The sequence below is a fragment of the Triturus cristatus genome, chromosome 1_2 (assembly GCF_964204655.1).
Source record: "Triturus cristatus chromosome 1_2, aTriCri1.1, whole genome shotgun sequence".
NCBI lineage: Eukaryota > Metazoa > Chordata > Amphibia > Caudata > Salamandridae > Triturus > Triturus cristatus.
The window spans coordinates 28,948,818-28,966,107 of record NC_140580.1 but is presented as its reverse complement, the minus strand read 5'-3'; the positions used below and the strand labels follow the sequence as shown (position 1 = coordinate 28,966,107).

The 17,290-nt window shown below is 39.5% G+C and overlaps 1 protein-coding gene across 4 annotated transcripts in view; it reads left to right on the top strand.

Moving 5' to 3' along the window:
* PPFIA4 (PPFI scaffold protein A4) overlaps positions 1 to 17,290 on the top strand; it is a 3,163,248-nt gene that overhangs the window by 1,281,725 nt on the left and 1,864,233 nt on the right. The window lies entirely within an intron of this gene.

Below are 17,290 nucleotides of genomic sequence, written 5' to 3'. Positions count from 1 at the left end.
TAGTTTCCGTGCAGGTGCACCTCTTGTGAAAGAGCAGAGCACCTTCACTCACAGTGAGGGTAGCCAATGGCTGAAATGGGCTGACCCATTGCACAGTGTTGTTTGATGTAGTGGGTGAAATGAAATTCTGAATGACACACCAACAGACCAATGCTTAAAGATTGCTTGCCACTGTTAGTATATTATATAATTAAAAAACAAAGATACTTAACAACAAAGAGGCAGTAGGGGTAGGGTAATGTACAGGCGTTTCCAGTTCAAATATTCCAACAAGTGTAAGTGCTCAAGGCTATCGTACAACGACCACCCCACGCTGTAAAAATTGTAGACCTAGGTCCACATGTGATACAATAGTTAGCAATCGACAACCTGAGCAAAAACACTGAAGTAAAGCACATATAAAGTACAAATCTCAGTCCTTAGTGATTTCTTCTTGCTTTTATTCCGAAGTCTTTAAGCATACATCCATGTTTCAATCTTCATAACAACTGTCCAAGCCACAAAACATGCCACACAAAGTTCCCTCACTGATTGTACAGTAACTCCTTCAACCCTTGGATCACTTTCCCAAGTGAACATGCAAGATGACATACAGCATAAGGATGTCTTAAGTCAGACCAACAGAGGCATGGGATTTATTAAGAGACATCTTGTATGTTCACTTGGGATGGTGATCCAAGGGTTGAAGGAGATACGGTACAATCAGTGTAAGAACTTTGTGTTACTTGTTGTAATGTAGCTGCTCTGCTTTTGTTCTAGCCCTGATGAAGTCTATCGCTTACAGCCTTATAGACGAAACACGTGTTGGCATGTTTTGTGGCTTGGACAGTTGTTATGAAGATTGAAATACGGATGTATGCACAAAGACCTCGGAATAAAAGCAAGAAGAAATCACTAAGGACTGAGATTTGGAATTTATATGTGCTTTACTTCAGTCTTTTTGCTCAGGTTGTCGATTGCTAACTTAAAAACAAAGATCTTGGCTAATGCCAGACCTAAAATAAAATTGGTTTTGCTGTAGAAATTGTTTTGTAGGTTAGAGTAATGCATTTGCATAGTGAAAAGTGATCGACCTCTTGCTGAAAGTACAAGTTGGTAAAGACCAGGTCAGTAAGGGTAGGTCCGAAAAGGTTGAGGTATTTACCACATGCATAGTAAATAGCGTTTTTTTCTCAACAAAATGAAGAACAACACATGGAATCTGTAATTACAGACTAAATTTTAAATTCTGCAAATTTTGGACTTTTTCCCAATAGATTTCTGCAGGTTTGACCTGCCAAAATCTTTCATTGGCAAACAGCGAGGTGTGATAATTAGTGCAAAATTGATCACTCTGAACTAGGTGCAAATTCATATTTGCACAGGGGTTAAAATTATCGAACTCCGAATTAGGGCCCCAGAATGTTCTTTTCCTCAAAACGTCTGACTATTTATATTTTGGGGGGAGTTCTTCTTCCCAGGTGCTCCCTAGTAAATTTACATTTCATGCACTTTTCCTTAATTATGCTATTATGTGAAGTATTTCAATGAACTTTTCTTTAAAGGGAGTTGTCATTTTTGTACCCTCTACTCTGAGTGCAATTGTGGGAAGCGGAGCGTGGATTCCGTTATTCAGGAAGCAGACTCCAGGCTGCGCTGCAGCACAACCATACACTTCCACACTACCACCAACTGCTAGGTTTTCCCTTCCAATTCAATTCCTAAAATTCCTGATAAGTACACAAGACCCAACATTCTGTAAAGAAGCATCCCTAAAGGTACAACTGGCACATTTCTCCTTTCCTACTTGTATTTGTCCAGTAACTTCATCATGTGCTCCCTTACCACATCTGGGTTTCATCCCACCATCCTACCTCTCTTCATCCTCCTGAATTGCTCTTCAGGTACGGTACCCATCCATGCAAGATTGTCAATACACTTTCACCAGTAATCTCCTCATTCATCACCCTATATCCCCAAAACATCCTTCTCAAATCAATCCTATATTCACAGGATTGCACCTTTCTACTGCTTGGTTACCCTCAGGGTGATGCACGGGTGCTATTTTTTGCTTAATACCAGAACAATCTATATATTCCAGCAACTTTCCAGATCTGAATTGCACACCAGTAACTGTCTAAAGGCTGGCTTGTATTCCATCTCTAACAAATTATTAATCAAGAAAGGGAATCCCAATATTCATGTTTACTTTATCAACTAAGTTCAACTCAACCTGTTTCGAAAACAGATCAATCAATACAACAATGTACTTGTTGGAACCATCACTCAGCAGTACCAGTCCCAGCCTGAGCGCTATTTATCTAGTGCTATACTCTCCAACTGTAGTTTTAATGTTTTCTGTGTTTCATCAGCTCTTTCAGAAACCACGTACTTCCTTTTTGACTTCCAAGTCAATACTGCGCCACCGATGCACATCTCTAATCTTCGGAGTCCTGGGTATTACCATAGGACCTTCATAGCTTAATAAAAATATTTGTTCTCTCAATCCAGCAGTGGACACAATTTTATCACCATTCAATAGAAAATGTACGCAAACTTCATTACGTATTGTAGTTTAGTAATGGCTTCCTCACTTGGCATCCTTCTCTGATATATTCTCTAGCCACCTTCAATTCTTTATCATCTGCATTGGCACTTAGACATTCGCTCTTCGTTATGGCTTCCGTTCCCTATATCTCACTCGCATGATACTGTCAAACTGTATTTTTCCCATTCATCATTGCTTTTGCACTTGGAAATTGACATTGTACTTAGAAATCTGCAGTTTATCCCTAATATATACTTCACCTCATAAATGAAGTCTTGTAACTTCATTGACAAGCGGGCAATTCTAGTATAAGCATTCAACAACCCCTCTGTAGTTTGGTGAGGGGTTAGTGATCACTTCACAGCAAAGGTTTTTTCTCCAAATTAATTTGCTGAAATGTTCTATCTAGACCCTCTTGCATGACAAATGTTTTTGAAAAACTATCTGCAGCAAGAGAAAGTGACTTGAAAATATATGCAACAACAGCTTCCTTTCCAGATTGCTCCATTTATGAACGTACCTGAACTAAGCCCATTTTGCTGGTACTGGTGGTTATAATGGCATTCCCACAGAAATCATAACCTTAAAAATGAGAAGCTTTATGAAGAACGTGCATGATGATGTTGAAATCCATTGCGCCAAAGGCAAGCCCGTCTGCGCCCGTCCACGCCAGACCGGGACCCGGGACCAGAACCCCTGCTGGTTTGGAGCACCAGGATATAATTAAATATTATGGGGAGGATCTAATCAGACTAGATAAACATGTTTCATCAAAATGCAAAAACAGTATGAATGCTGATATAAAGGCATCAAAATGTGCACACTGCAATTATAATCTAGCAAGTGGGAACCACCCCAGAAAACAAGAGAGGAACTTGTGTCTCATGCTACTAAATTGTCGTTCTACGGGCAAACATAAATTTGAGATGCGTGACATTTTAAAAGATAAAAATCCTGACACTGTTTTTCTAACAGAGACCTGGCTTAATGATAGCTCTGATCCGGATATCATAGATGCTCACCCAGAGGGCTATGAGATTCTAAGGCAAGATAGGGAGCAAAGAGGGGGAGGAATTGCAATTATTCATAAAGCATCCTTGAAATGTAGTATTAGGGAAGCAAATATAGAACACTGTGAAGCACTCCTTTTTAAACTTTCAGTGATGGATGATATGACCATAGCAGGCTTTCCAATATACAGTCCACCAGGCCCAGCTGCCCAATTTATAGCAAGCTTAGGAGAAAGAACCGTCCAACCTGCCTTACGCTATAAAAACTTCTATATACTAGGGGATTTGAACTTGCACTTTGATCATAATGGGAACAAGGAAGTGCAATCTCTATGCAGTGATTTGATGGCAATGAACCTTATCCAACAGGTGAAATCAGCAATGCACCAAAAGGGCCATATTCTTGACCCTATTTTCCCTAACCAAAAGGAAATAGAGGTGGAAGCACTGTGGCCTATCCCTTGGACAGACCATTATCTAATCCCATTCTCAATACATGTGAGTAGTTTAAGGATAGAAGGACTGGGAGCAAAGGCCACATATAGGAAATGGGCCGGCTTTAATCCCAGTTCCTTTTCACAGGCATTGGCAAAAATAAACTGACATTAGGAATGGATATAATACGGCGAATGACCAATTTGGGGAATGGATAACAAAGCCATAGATGAGATAGCCCCCTGGACCACTAGGAGTCCTAGGAGACAGACGGCATGAGCTCCTTGGTATAATGAAATTCTCACCAAATCTAAGAAACAGTGCAAGAAATTGGAGCGGATTTGGCGTAAAAACTTTTGTGGCAAGGCCAAAGATCAATATAAAAGTGAAATAAAAAAATATCATGCATTAATTAAGAAAATAAGGTGCGAATTCTGTACGGAGAAAATAGAAAAAGCAAGGAGTTCATCCAAAGAAATGTTCACTATACTAAAGTCGCTCAAATCCTATGATAACCAAAAGGAAGAAGGAACTGCCTCAGTGGAAAACTGCAATAAAATTGCTGAATTCTTTGCAGAGAAGGTGGCGAAAATATATAATGCCTTCCCAGTAAAAGTATGCCAGGGGAAGAGCTCTGAAACTAAGGAGAGGAATCCCACAGGGGACAGGTTCAATGAATTTAAAATGCCAGAACTAGAGGAATTAAAAATAATAGCCAAAGTAATTAAATCTGGCTCCCCCCGAGATCCGGCCTGCCCAGAACAACTACTGATGGGAGCAAATCTTATAATGCCTTACGTTTATGAGCTCATTACTACCTCCTTCCAGAAGGGAGAACTCCCCACTAGCTGGAAACAAGCAATAGTACGTCCACTGAAAAAAAATTCGTCAGTAGACCAAGCAGTCTTAGAAAATCTGCGCTCAATTTCGTTGCTTCCATTCGTCGCAAAGATTGCAGAAAAAGTAGCCAATAAACAGCTTACCAATTTTATCCAGGAAAATGATCTTCTACACCCCTCCCAGTCTGGCTTCAGAGCAGCCCACTCGACAGAATCAGCTCTGCTCCTGGCCACGGGCACAATGTGAAGGTGTGCGGATGAGGGGCAGACAACGGCAATGATTTTGCTGGACTTAAGTGTGGCGTTCAATACCGTCTCACATGGGCTGCTTCTGCATAGACTAGAGGAATGTGGTATAGATGGTACTGTTTTACGCTGGATGACATCCTTCCTATCGTTACGCAGTTTCCAAGTTTTACAGCAGTCACAGCTTTCTAAGAGTATCATGTTGTCCCAGGGAGTCCCACAAGGATCAATTTTGAGTCCCACGCTATTTAATCTGTATGTGGGACCACTAGCAGAGTTAGTGGAAAAACATCATGTTACCATCATATCGTACGCTGATGATACTCAGCTAATTGTGACATTATCAGGAAATAATGAACAGAAAGCGCTCAATTTCACTAGGTGCTTAGAAGCGATAGCAGGATGGATGTCCGATCATTGTCTGAAATTGAACAGCAGTAAAACAGAGGTAAGGATAGTGGGCAATGCACCCAACATATGGTCCTCTGCATGGTGGCCGGAAACATTGGGACAAGTTCCTACTCCCAAAATTGAAGTTAAAAATTTGGGAGTTTGGTTCGATTCTAAATTGTCTTTCGAGGCCCAAATACGGAAAGTAGTGGGTAAATGTTTTGGAATCCTAAATATCCTGAGGAAAATGTTGGACCTTCTACCACCTAACACAAGGAAAACCATAGTGCATGCCCTGGTGACAGCACAACTGGATTATGGAAATGTACTGTATTTGGGAGCACCTAAAAGGGGGCTAGCCAAATTATAGGCGGTGCAAAATGCGGCTGCACAGCTTATTTTGAGTCTCCCTAGAAGAGCTTCCACAAGGAAAGCCCTGAAAGATTTGCATTGGTTGCCGGTGGAGGAAAGGGTCCTTTTTAAGTCAATGTGCTACTGCCATAAAAATACTTGCAAAAAAAGGACCACGCTACCTGCATCCTCTAATCTCTCAATACATCCCAGGCTGCAATCTGCGATCAAAAGGAAGGTCGCTAGTGAAGGTTCCTAGAGCTCAGAGTGCAAGAATGGGGGCAAGGTCCTTCAGTTATCTTGCGGCAAAATATTGGAACGGGCTCCCGAAAACTTTAAGTATGGAATCATGCGAAGGTAAACTTAGGAAGAAGCTAAAAACATGGCTATTTTCCTCTGCTTACTAAAGTAAAGTAGAGCCACAGGAAGGTATTAGTTGGTAAATTTGTTATGAGGTGTCTAGAGTCATCTCCAATTAGTGAGTCTGCTTCAGAAATGTTAAAATAAAATAAATAAATAAACTAGACCATATACACCTAGAATTAGAATTCACCCGCACATTGTCCTGAAAATAGATCACCTCGCTCATGTTTCCGAACAATCCCTTCATAAGCCTCTGGAATACTACGGCAGCAAAAGCCAATTCCAAATTTTCATGCAATGGAACTGAAAACAGCTAAAAGGTGTAGTAAATTGTGTGAGTGCTCTACTGGCAAAATGCAGGCTCACTTGGTGATAGGCAGCAGATAAATCCAATGTGGTAAACCCTTTTATACCTTTCACAACTGCCAACATTTTGCTGATTGTGGGCAGGGAAGTTGGGCCTACTTTTGGCGCATACAGTTTACAAATTACTTTTCTTAAAATCTAATACTATAGTTCTGTATTCTAACCAGTAAATGCTATCTACAGTACAACTGCTTGGATTATTATCCACCGGTTTAGTTTGTCTCCGGGACTGTATACAAATGTTGCATACAATTAGAAACAAAACTAGTAACAGGCAAAAATTATATAGAGACCAAGGCCTCAAAAAAACTACGCAGGACCTATGCCAATTTCAAACGAGGGCAAAGGCGTAAAGCAAACAGAAAACGCCGGCAACAAAAGGAGGGGCCGAGGTTACTGGAAACGAAGAGAACGGAAAATGATAGAATTAACACCACCGTCATCAATCTTTCCAAAACAGATCTCAGCCCCGAGGAAAGGTCAATACTAAGTTTGGGTCTGTCTTTCTGCCCAACAAAGAACTTTGATTATGCATCCACGAGAATGGATATTTATAAGGGAGTCAGAAAACTGAAACTCAAAAAGTTTCACATTTTAAAAAGGTCGGAAGAGATAAGTAATATCCAAACATCAACCAGTGGACTAATGACTCACGATAACCCCAACAGATCGGACCTATCCCTTACTCAGGGACTACAAGACCTTTGGGACGGAAACTATACCCTTAATCCAGCACAAGAACCTTATAATCAGATGACAAATACACCTGCCACAAAAAATGCACTTACTCCTTTTAAATTGAAATCCAACTTTACTCCCATAGCATTATATGATTCAATTGATGCATTCCATGAAGCAGTCACCATCAAAATAAAAAAACTAAACAAAGCTACAATGATGGCCAAAAAACGTTATCGGAGAAATGAAATCATGTACAACAACCTTATGGTCAAATTGAAACATAACAAAGAGGTGGTTATCCGCAATAGCGACAAAGGAGGTAACATTGTTCTATGGTCGCAGGAGGATTATAAGACTGAAGCATTCAAACAACTGAATGATAAAGACTGTTATAGCCGCACCAACACGGCTTACCTGAAGTCAACTTATCAGGACTATTATAAAAAATTATCAGTTTGGAACAGAAAAAATTTGATCAGTGAAGACGAATACAAATTCCTGAAAAAAGACAATCCTACAACACCGACAATTTATTTTATTCCAAAAATCCACAAAAACATCTCTAACCCGCCGGGACGTCCAATAATATCAGCAAAAGAAGGGCTCCTAGAGAATACATCTATCGATGTTGACTTTTTTTTACAGGACTTTGTCAAAAAACTACCATCATATGTACGAGATACAAGCGACTTCATCAGAAAAAGTCAGGGCTTTAAGTGGCAAAAAGACTATTTATTGTTGGCCCTTGATGTATCAGCGCTTTATACTAGCATTCGACACTCTGACGGTATTAAGGCCATCAGACATTTCTTGTCACAACGACCTGTGGAATTCAAGTCACATAACGAAATGCTTATATCCATGATTGAATACTGCCTTATGAACAACATTTTCATGTTTAACAATCTCCTTTTCCAGCAGATGAGGGGAGTAGCCATGGGGGCCAGCTTCTCTCCCAGCTACGCATGTCTTCACATGGGCTGGTGGGAGGAGCTGGTCCTCAACATTGATTACCATAATGTAGTTGAGAGCAACATTAAGGTTTGGCTCCGCTACATTGACGATTTATTTTTGGTTTGGCAGGGAAGCATTGAAGAAGCACAACAATTTGTGAATGATATCAACTGTAATTTTTTGAATCTTCATTTTACCGCCACCATTAGCGACAATACAGTCAACTTTTTGGATACACAAGTATATGTACGGGAAAACACACTAGAAAACGCATATTCCGCAAAGAAACAGCGGGAAACTCGATATTGCATGCTGATAGCTCCCATCCACAGCATCTCATAAACAGCATACCGTATGGTGAAATGCTATGCCTAAAGCGGATATGTAGTACCACAACGGATCTGAAAGTTGCTCAAGAAGCTAGCAAAAATAGATTCTTAGAGAGAGGATACTCTCTAAAAATCATTGAAAAGGCTATTTCCAAAACAATGGCAGTCGATAGGGAGACTCTATTACTAGATAAACAAATAACAAGCATCCCCAAAAAAACCATAGAAAATGTGAACACCAAAACAAAGGAAGAGGTCCATCTTATCATGAGCTTCAGCAGACAACATAAGGCGATCCACAAAATTATTCAATCATGCTGGCCACTTGTTCTATGTGACCCGGTTATAGGACCCCTGCTACCGCAGAGGGTGTCCATTACCTATAGTAAGGCAACGTCCATGAGAGACTGCTTGGTATCTACAAACCCTGAAATCTTGGAGAAGAGCTCATGGTTACAAACACATAAAGGCTTCTTTAAATGTAAGGTATGCAAAGCCTATACCTATGGAACTAATACCTTGACATACACCACTCCTTTTTCCAATACCAAGTACAAAATATCTAAACTACTCACTTGCAAAACGGAATTTGCTATTTACGTTTTGACATGCCCATGCGATTTAAAATACATTGGCAGTACAAAACTGCAAGTGCATAAACGCATTTTACAACATCTTCGCGCAATCACCAATGAAGATAGTACATATCCGGTGGCTAGGCACTTCAAGAAATTCCATCATTCTAGCAACAAAGATCTTAGATATTTTGTCATAGATGCGGTACCCCCGAGCAGAAGAGGTGGTGACCGTGAAAACAAACTTAGGAGATTGGAACCAAGATACATAATACAACTAGATACCAAACACCCCAATGGCCTTAATATTACAGAAGATATGTACACATGCTTGTAAACTTTACATGTACATTTCGTCCTCTCTGTGTGCCCTAAAAGACGAACAGGACTACCAAAATATTCAGCAACTTATATGGTATTTTACCTTTAATTACTAAACATTTTTGATATGTAGTTTTTATCCAGTTCTTACAATGTAATATATGTATATACATATTTATATATTTATTTATTTATTCATTTGTATATACACATTGGTTTGAGAACATAAAGGTGCATTTACTGGCACCTCTACCTAACTAGGTTTATCACTTAATTAAGTAACCAACCAGTTTCTATCAGGTAGGATTTAAACTGTTTTACAGCTTTATTATTCAAGCCAATATCTGTATAATGTCAACCTTACTTTGTAATTATAAGTTGCTTTCATCTTTTCAATATGGCACAAAACACCTGTATACCATAGGACGATCTGCAACAAGCAATCAACACAACCAGCATATATCTGTAGGGTCCATTGACTAGGTCATTCACTTGGTATTTTACCAATATTATGACATTGTGAAAATCTGCGCAACTCAAAACAAATGAAATATGTATATCATATAGGGTTTCTGATCACAATCCAAATGTACTCATCCTCTATTTTTTACTCATATTTTTACTTTAAATATTAACGAATGAAATACAATTTTAACTTCACAGTTTGCACTTTTTGCACATATCAGAACTTTCCCCAATATGACGTGATTTGTATGAGTAATATGTTTTTTTATATATATTTTATATATATGTAACATAATGAAAAAGTATTATAACTTCATGGAACTCTTAGAAAACATTGTGATTTGGTATTTGTCCATGAATGTAGAAGTATTTTATTGCAATGCTAAAGCATGATAGGGATCCAATTGCTTTATGTAACAGTAGTATTTTGTTCATGTCTACTTGCTCTCCGATCACGTGGGGTCAAACAATTTTGCACGGTCACTTTAAATTCACCAAAAATGTGTATCCAAGTTGAGTGAACAAGGCTCGCCTAGAGCTGAAACGCGTATCGACGATTTGGGAGAAATAAACATCTTAGAAGCACTTACTTTGGGTCTGTGTCCACATTTGATTCCCCACCCATCCGGAATCCTGCTGGAATACATATATATATATATATATCTCCTACTGGCGGTCGCCAGTAGGTAGATATAGTTAGGACCTATTTTCCATAGGAAGTCTGCAACATTCTATTTGGAATAACTCTGGCGCCGATTGACGATTCTTCATGAAAGTTTCCAAACTTGTGGCCAGTTCCGGTCTGCTCCTATCCTGAAAATTTCACGGTGATTCGTCAAGCGCGGGCCGAGAAAAAAGGGGGGTCCCAAAACGCGTTTTCCTCATGCATTTTCCCATAGTACCTGTTGACGCAGCTACAGCCCGAACTGCTGAACAGAATGACACCAAATTTGGCAAAGAGGTAGTCCTCAGTTCAGACTCGTGCCACTCCAGATCAGGAAGTGTTGGCAGCCATCTTGTGCCTCGGTAGGACCGAGGCACAAGAAACCTAAAAAACAAACGCGACAAACACAAAAAGGGGGCAGGGTAGAAACACCCTGACCCCCTAGGCATGCTCATGGGGTTCCACAAGGACCCCCAGGGCCAAAAAAAGAATTTAAAAAAAAAAAAAAAGAAAGTCGGCGAGATTCGCGCACCTAGCGCGAATTTCGGGCGAAAAGAAAAAAAGCATTCAGCACGGGCTCCCGCGCTAAATATTCTAATTTGCCCCAGGGGGCCAAATCCCAGGGGCATAACTAAAAAAAAAGTGGGCAGGGGTCCCGGGAGAGGGGCCACGCGGCCCCCCTCCCCATTAAATAAAAAATAAAAAAAACAACGGCCGGCCCCGGGGGATGGGGTCCCCGGGGCAAATTATGGCCTTGGGAGGGGGCCTTCCCGATTTTTTTTTTTCATATATAAAAATTGGGGTCATGCTCTGGGGGATGGGATCCCCAGGGTCAAAAAAATAGAAAAAGAAGGGGGGCTACTACCGCCTACCACCAACCGCCTTCAAAGGTAGGGGGCGGGGCTTGAGGTGATACTGTAAACACGCCCTGTGGCGTGTTTTAAGTTGGGGAATTCATTCCTCTTCAATTGAGAGGTCCCCTAGGGGCCAACTAGCCCACCAGGTACCTCCAGAGTGTTGTAAAAAGGGGCGTGGCCTCTGAACACCTCTCTGCAACGCAGCTCCCTGATGCATTATGGAAGTACCTGGTGGGCTAGTTGGCCCCCAGGGGACCGCAGGATTGAAAAGGAATTAATTCCCCAACTTAAAACGCGCCACAGGGCGTGTTTGAACACGTCACCTCAGGCCCCGCCCCCTTCCTTTACCATTGTACAAATATTCCTCTAAAATCAGCCGAACTACGAATTATGATTTACTCACCTGTTATCAGGAGAGAACCCAGGGCTGCATCTTTTAGCCCAGCACTGACCCTGAAAAGTTATTGTAAGCGTGCTTACCAGTAACTTGTATTTCCTTCCATAGGAATCCATTGTGTGGTTTTCAGCAGAAAAGTGTCTAAGTGTCCATTTTTGAAACTTACAAATGTTCCTCTAAAATCAGCCGAGCTACGAATTCCGATGTACTCACCCGTTCTCAGGAAAGAACCCAGTGCTGCATGTTTTAGACCAGCACTGACCCTGAAAAGTAATTTTAAGCGTACTTAACAGTAACTTGTATTTCCTTCCATAGGAATCCATTGTGTGCTTTTAAGTAGAAAAGATTCAAAGTGTCTATTTTCAAAAACTAAAAATATTCCTAAAAAATCGTCTGTATGACAAACACATCCTTTCAACTGTTTACAGGAGATTCACCTGTGCTGGATCCAGGATCCACCACTGAGTAAGAAAAAGTAACGATAACACTACTTACCTGCTAAGTGAATTTTCTGCCATAGGATAACATTGGTGATCCTATGTGAAACTTTTTCTGTGTCAACTTTTAAAATACAATAATAATCCTTAAACATCAATACTGTAACCAAAGCGCATTTACTCAACTGTTTACAGGAGATGTCCAAGGACTGAATCTAGCATCCAGTCCTGTGGTTAGAAAAGTAATCCATAAAGTAACTAATTGCATTTGACTAGAAATTCACATTGAGCTCAATGTTGCTTTGTGTTTGAAATTGTGTTGCCCATTGCAACAACTGTAACTACTGTACTTAAAAGTCTATTGCCTATTTGCAAAGTATTTAAACTAAAGTAATTCATTCTGAGAAAGTATATTTTGTATTGTAATGTATAATGTAATTAAAAAAATTAAATATCCAAAAATACACAGTTTAAACAATGTAGTAAATCAGTATCAAAAAAATCAGTATAACAATTAATACATTAAAAATTGTCATTTACAAAACCTTTGAAATTCACTGAAAAAACCATAGGTTTCAGGCCTGATATAGTTATGAATTAGCATTTAAAAAACCTTAGAAATTCACTGAAAAAACAGTAGGTTTTAGGGGTGTTATAGTTAGCTGGACATTTCACTCGAACAAAACCATTGAAATTCCTCCGATATAGTTAGTTGTACTAACTACATCTCGCGCGCCCGCAATCCACTGCTGATGATGTCACATATTACATCATTCATGACATGGTCAGTGACATCACTGATGACATCTCAAATGACATCACATTCCTATATATATATATCTATAACAACAGTCCTGATCTTCCAAATGCAAGGAGGAAGAAAACAGCAGATCCGGACCTCAAACAGGCAACCACTTCAACAAAAAATCCAGATAGGTGGGTTTATGGACACAAGGTAAGATTTATTTCTCTATAAATTATGCAGACAAGTGTCCGCCCCAGACGCGTTTCGATCGCCTCTGCGATCTTGTTTATGTATATATATATCCAAAACACAACTGCAACTTGACTCGGAACAACAGCAATCCTGATGAAAAATCACAGCGCTGGCACTCTCATATGATGAAAAGCGTATGTTTATTCACCCACGGTAGCAATAATCCCAACGCGTTTCAGAGTTAAAAGCACTCCTTGATCACAGGTTAGGCTTTCACGTGCAGTCTGTTCTATTTAAAGAAACAGGTAGTGTATTGTGTCAAACAATATAGAAAAGATACTTTGTTTCATATTGGCATTATTATACGAGCATTTCATAGAGGGAAACAAGCATTTCAATACAATGAAAAGAGGCATTGATATTGATATTCATTTCAAGACATGACTACATGAAACATGAAATGTTATTATGCAATCAAAAACTGTCAAAAACCTCATCTTGGTTAAAAGATTTCTGAATATACGGTAATAAACATTGTTTGTTAATCAGCCCAAGTGGGCATATTTAAACAAACTTGCAAATAGAATTCAAACAGTTATTTACTGTAATTGAGCCAACACTGTAATTAGTGGTCGCCTGACTGGTGAGATTTCTAGCCACAGTGGGCTTTTTATATACACACAGAAAAAATATTCTAATTCATCTGTGACAAGTGGCATCGACTGAGATTCCGCCCCAGTGGGCATACTTAAGTAAGCGATAACCTATAAGAACTGGTACCACTCCATATCATGTAATAACTTAATGCCATTCTGCAACACCATATCTTTATAGGCCCAATCAATTCAATGATGAGGATAACAATATATTTGCGCAATTATACCCTAACATTGTTCATACTAAGAAATCATACGTCAAAAAATGCTATGAATTTTGCCATGATTCGGCAATGTCCACACCAAAAATCTAAGTAGGACTTGAAAGTCAATGACAGATTTGGATGTACTCCAGCCAGATAATATCAAACCGTTTCTCCACTCTTTTAAACATCTCCATCGAAATATATATATAGGGCGCTAGACCTCGGACCTGCGGGAACTGGGTTCGAGTCTCGTTAATCACGCTAAACATCCTGTGATTATGGGCAAATCACTTAATCTCCCCGTGCCTAACAAAAAAATTAACGTGTGTCCTCATGTAACGTAACTGGTGCTGTGTAAAGCGCTCTGATACCTGATTGGATTCGGGTCAAGTTCGCGCTATATAAAACTCTGCAAAAAAAAACAACAAAAAAACGTGCAATCACTTACTCAAGAAGATACGGACGACTTTGTTTTGCTTAGTGCCCAGTGTTGCACTTTATTTTTCAGTTTGGTGCGAGTCGCTCATGACGCGTTTTGGCCAACGCAGTGGCCTTGGTCACGTGATCGCCTTACGTGATAGTAGTTTATTTATTGGATGCCCAAAAGTCATGTGACACCGTGACTACAACACTATGGAAATAGACAAAATACTTTGGCATAGGTAATGGAAAATACAAGATATACATAGTATTCAATCTTCTAAATAGTATACCAATGACTACTTTGTCTATAATGTCAAACTGTATTGTATATGGATCTGCACATAGATAATTTACAGGTAAATACACCATAAAAGCATATATCAAATAAAACGCACAAATACAGTTATTTCATATGCTAAAATTATTGATAAAAAAACCTTACTCGATATGCTGTGTGCAATACCATAAAAACAGACTAAAGAATTTGTATCCAATTACCTTGTTGCCACATTAAAATACAATAAATATGTCAATAAATAAGTCAATAAATTAACCTGTGCAAATACTGCTATGTAAACATATTTTGATGGACCTAGTATGTTAACCTTATTGACTTAAAAGATAATATTTTAATCTTGTAAACATCTATTCCAAAGTGCGGTGCTAATGTGCAAAATTTGAGTGCAAAATTGTGCTTGTGTTAAAAGGGTCTGAAGTGCAATGCTAAAAAAATCAATACTAATGACATAAGAAGAAAGAAAAACAGATATACAATCCCAAAGTACTTGTGTTGGTACACTATATGTTAAAGCTCATATAAAGAATTGTAAGGGAGCCCCCTTACAAAATAGTACGTTCGTACTGAACCCAATAGTGGTGAATGCCATCATTGGTTGTATACTAAGGCATAAAGATGATGCTTAGGAAGCAGGCAAAAGGTTGTTAAAGTAAATTCGCTATTGAATGAAGACAGGTGGCATGATACAAGACTACAGGTAATTATGTAAATCTTCACCTAAGTTAAGACCCTGCGGGGACTTGGTATTGAGTTTGACAATGCATCTTGATTCCAATTGTCTGAACTTTTTCTCTCGATTACCTCCTCTCTTGTTGGCTGGTGCCGTGTCGATCACGAAATATTGGAGACAATTTAAATTGCTGTTATGTTCCAATTTAAAGTGTCGAGCCACTGGGTACGCTGGGTCTGAGCTCACTATGGCGCGAAGATGTTGCAATATATATATATATATATATACACACACACACACATACTTGTGAGTCGCTTGTGCTGAAACACGTGACCCAAGGGAAGTGGCAAGCCAGCTGGCGGAGCATACTGGTAATTATATGTTGCAAAGTTTTAAAGTAAAGCTCACGCAGTGGATCTGGAGCAGTGAAGTAGATCTATTGACTTCATAAATCCGTCACGCGTTTTGACTGACCAGCAGTCTTGATCACACAACAGTACATACAAAATGGGCGTCATTACATAGCTTCAAACAACATAGTGATATGACATGTCAATGCATATAGTGTCAGCATGGTTCCATGGAATATGGTATAAACAAGAGGAAAAGTATGCAAACATCACTGTGAGATATACAGAGAGGACATAATACAGTCCTAACCACTGTAGTAACCAATATGAATATAAATTAGAATATGTTTGCGACATCCATTCGAGAATTCATAGTATGAATGGATCAATTACAAAGTGCTCATGTAACTGTCATTGCATGGGGCATTAATAATGCAGTACCAATGTGCGATAATGGCGAGTGCCATGATGTAAGTGCATGATTGTTACGCCTACCCATAAGATGGTAGGCCCAGATGCAAGAGTATACCTGGAAAACCGCATGGCAGAAACCCCCGGTGACAAAAAAACACAATATGTGGCCCCAGTTAGAACCGCAACCAGGAAGATTTAGCAAAAAGCAAAACCTCCAAAGTAACAGGCAAGTGTCGGCTGATAGATCAATAAGATGGAATCTTCTGGAGCCCAAGTGGGTTGTAATGGTAACTATATGCATAGAATAAACATGCATTGTGTAAGGACAACAGTGTCCAAGATATATAGGACACAAATCAAATAAATTGTAAAGAAAACTTGACAAAATGAATAATGATAAAATAATAAAAGTGAAAATAGACATCTTTTCTCGTGCAGGTGGAGCATCAAATGGATACTTCATGAAGAAAACGGTAGGGTGCCCGGTTGGTGGTCAATGACTCGTACTGGTGGACCCCTTACTTTCCTGATGTAAAAGAGACAATATGTACAGCATTAGTTAAAATAAAGATACAATCGTTCTCATCATAATTCTTTACTAAAAGAGCAAGAACAGGAAGTGCATAAGGTAAGGAGAAGAGTAGCAATGCAGTGAGTGAAGAGAAAAAGGCGGGAGAACAGAGGGAAAAGCCAGGTAAGAGAGTCATTCTGCAGTAGCAATTAAAAAGGCCATCAGATGAAGGCAGATAAGAGTTTCATTTGACGCATGCTCTACTCCTCCTGCAGATGTATACCAATTTCTTCACCCATATTGTGCCCACCCGGATATCTCTTTGCGAGATCGATGATGTATTTAGATTCTCTCTTCCTGAGGTTGAGTGTCCTACTACCTCCTCCAGAGTCAGGGTAAATTTGCTTAATGGCAAAATACCTCTGTTTAGAAGTTTACAGAGAAGTGGTGGGTTTCAAAGTGTCTAGCTATCAGATAATGGTAGTCTTTGTTGGTAATGGCCCTCATGTGTTCATTAATCCATTTCTTTAACATGAAGGTGGTACTGCCCACGTATCTCAAATCAGAAGGACATTCTAAGATGTATATAACAAAGGATGTACTACAAGTCAAGAACTG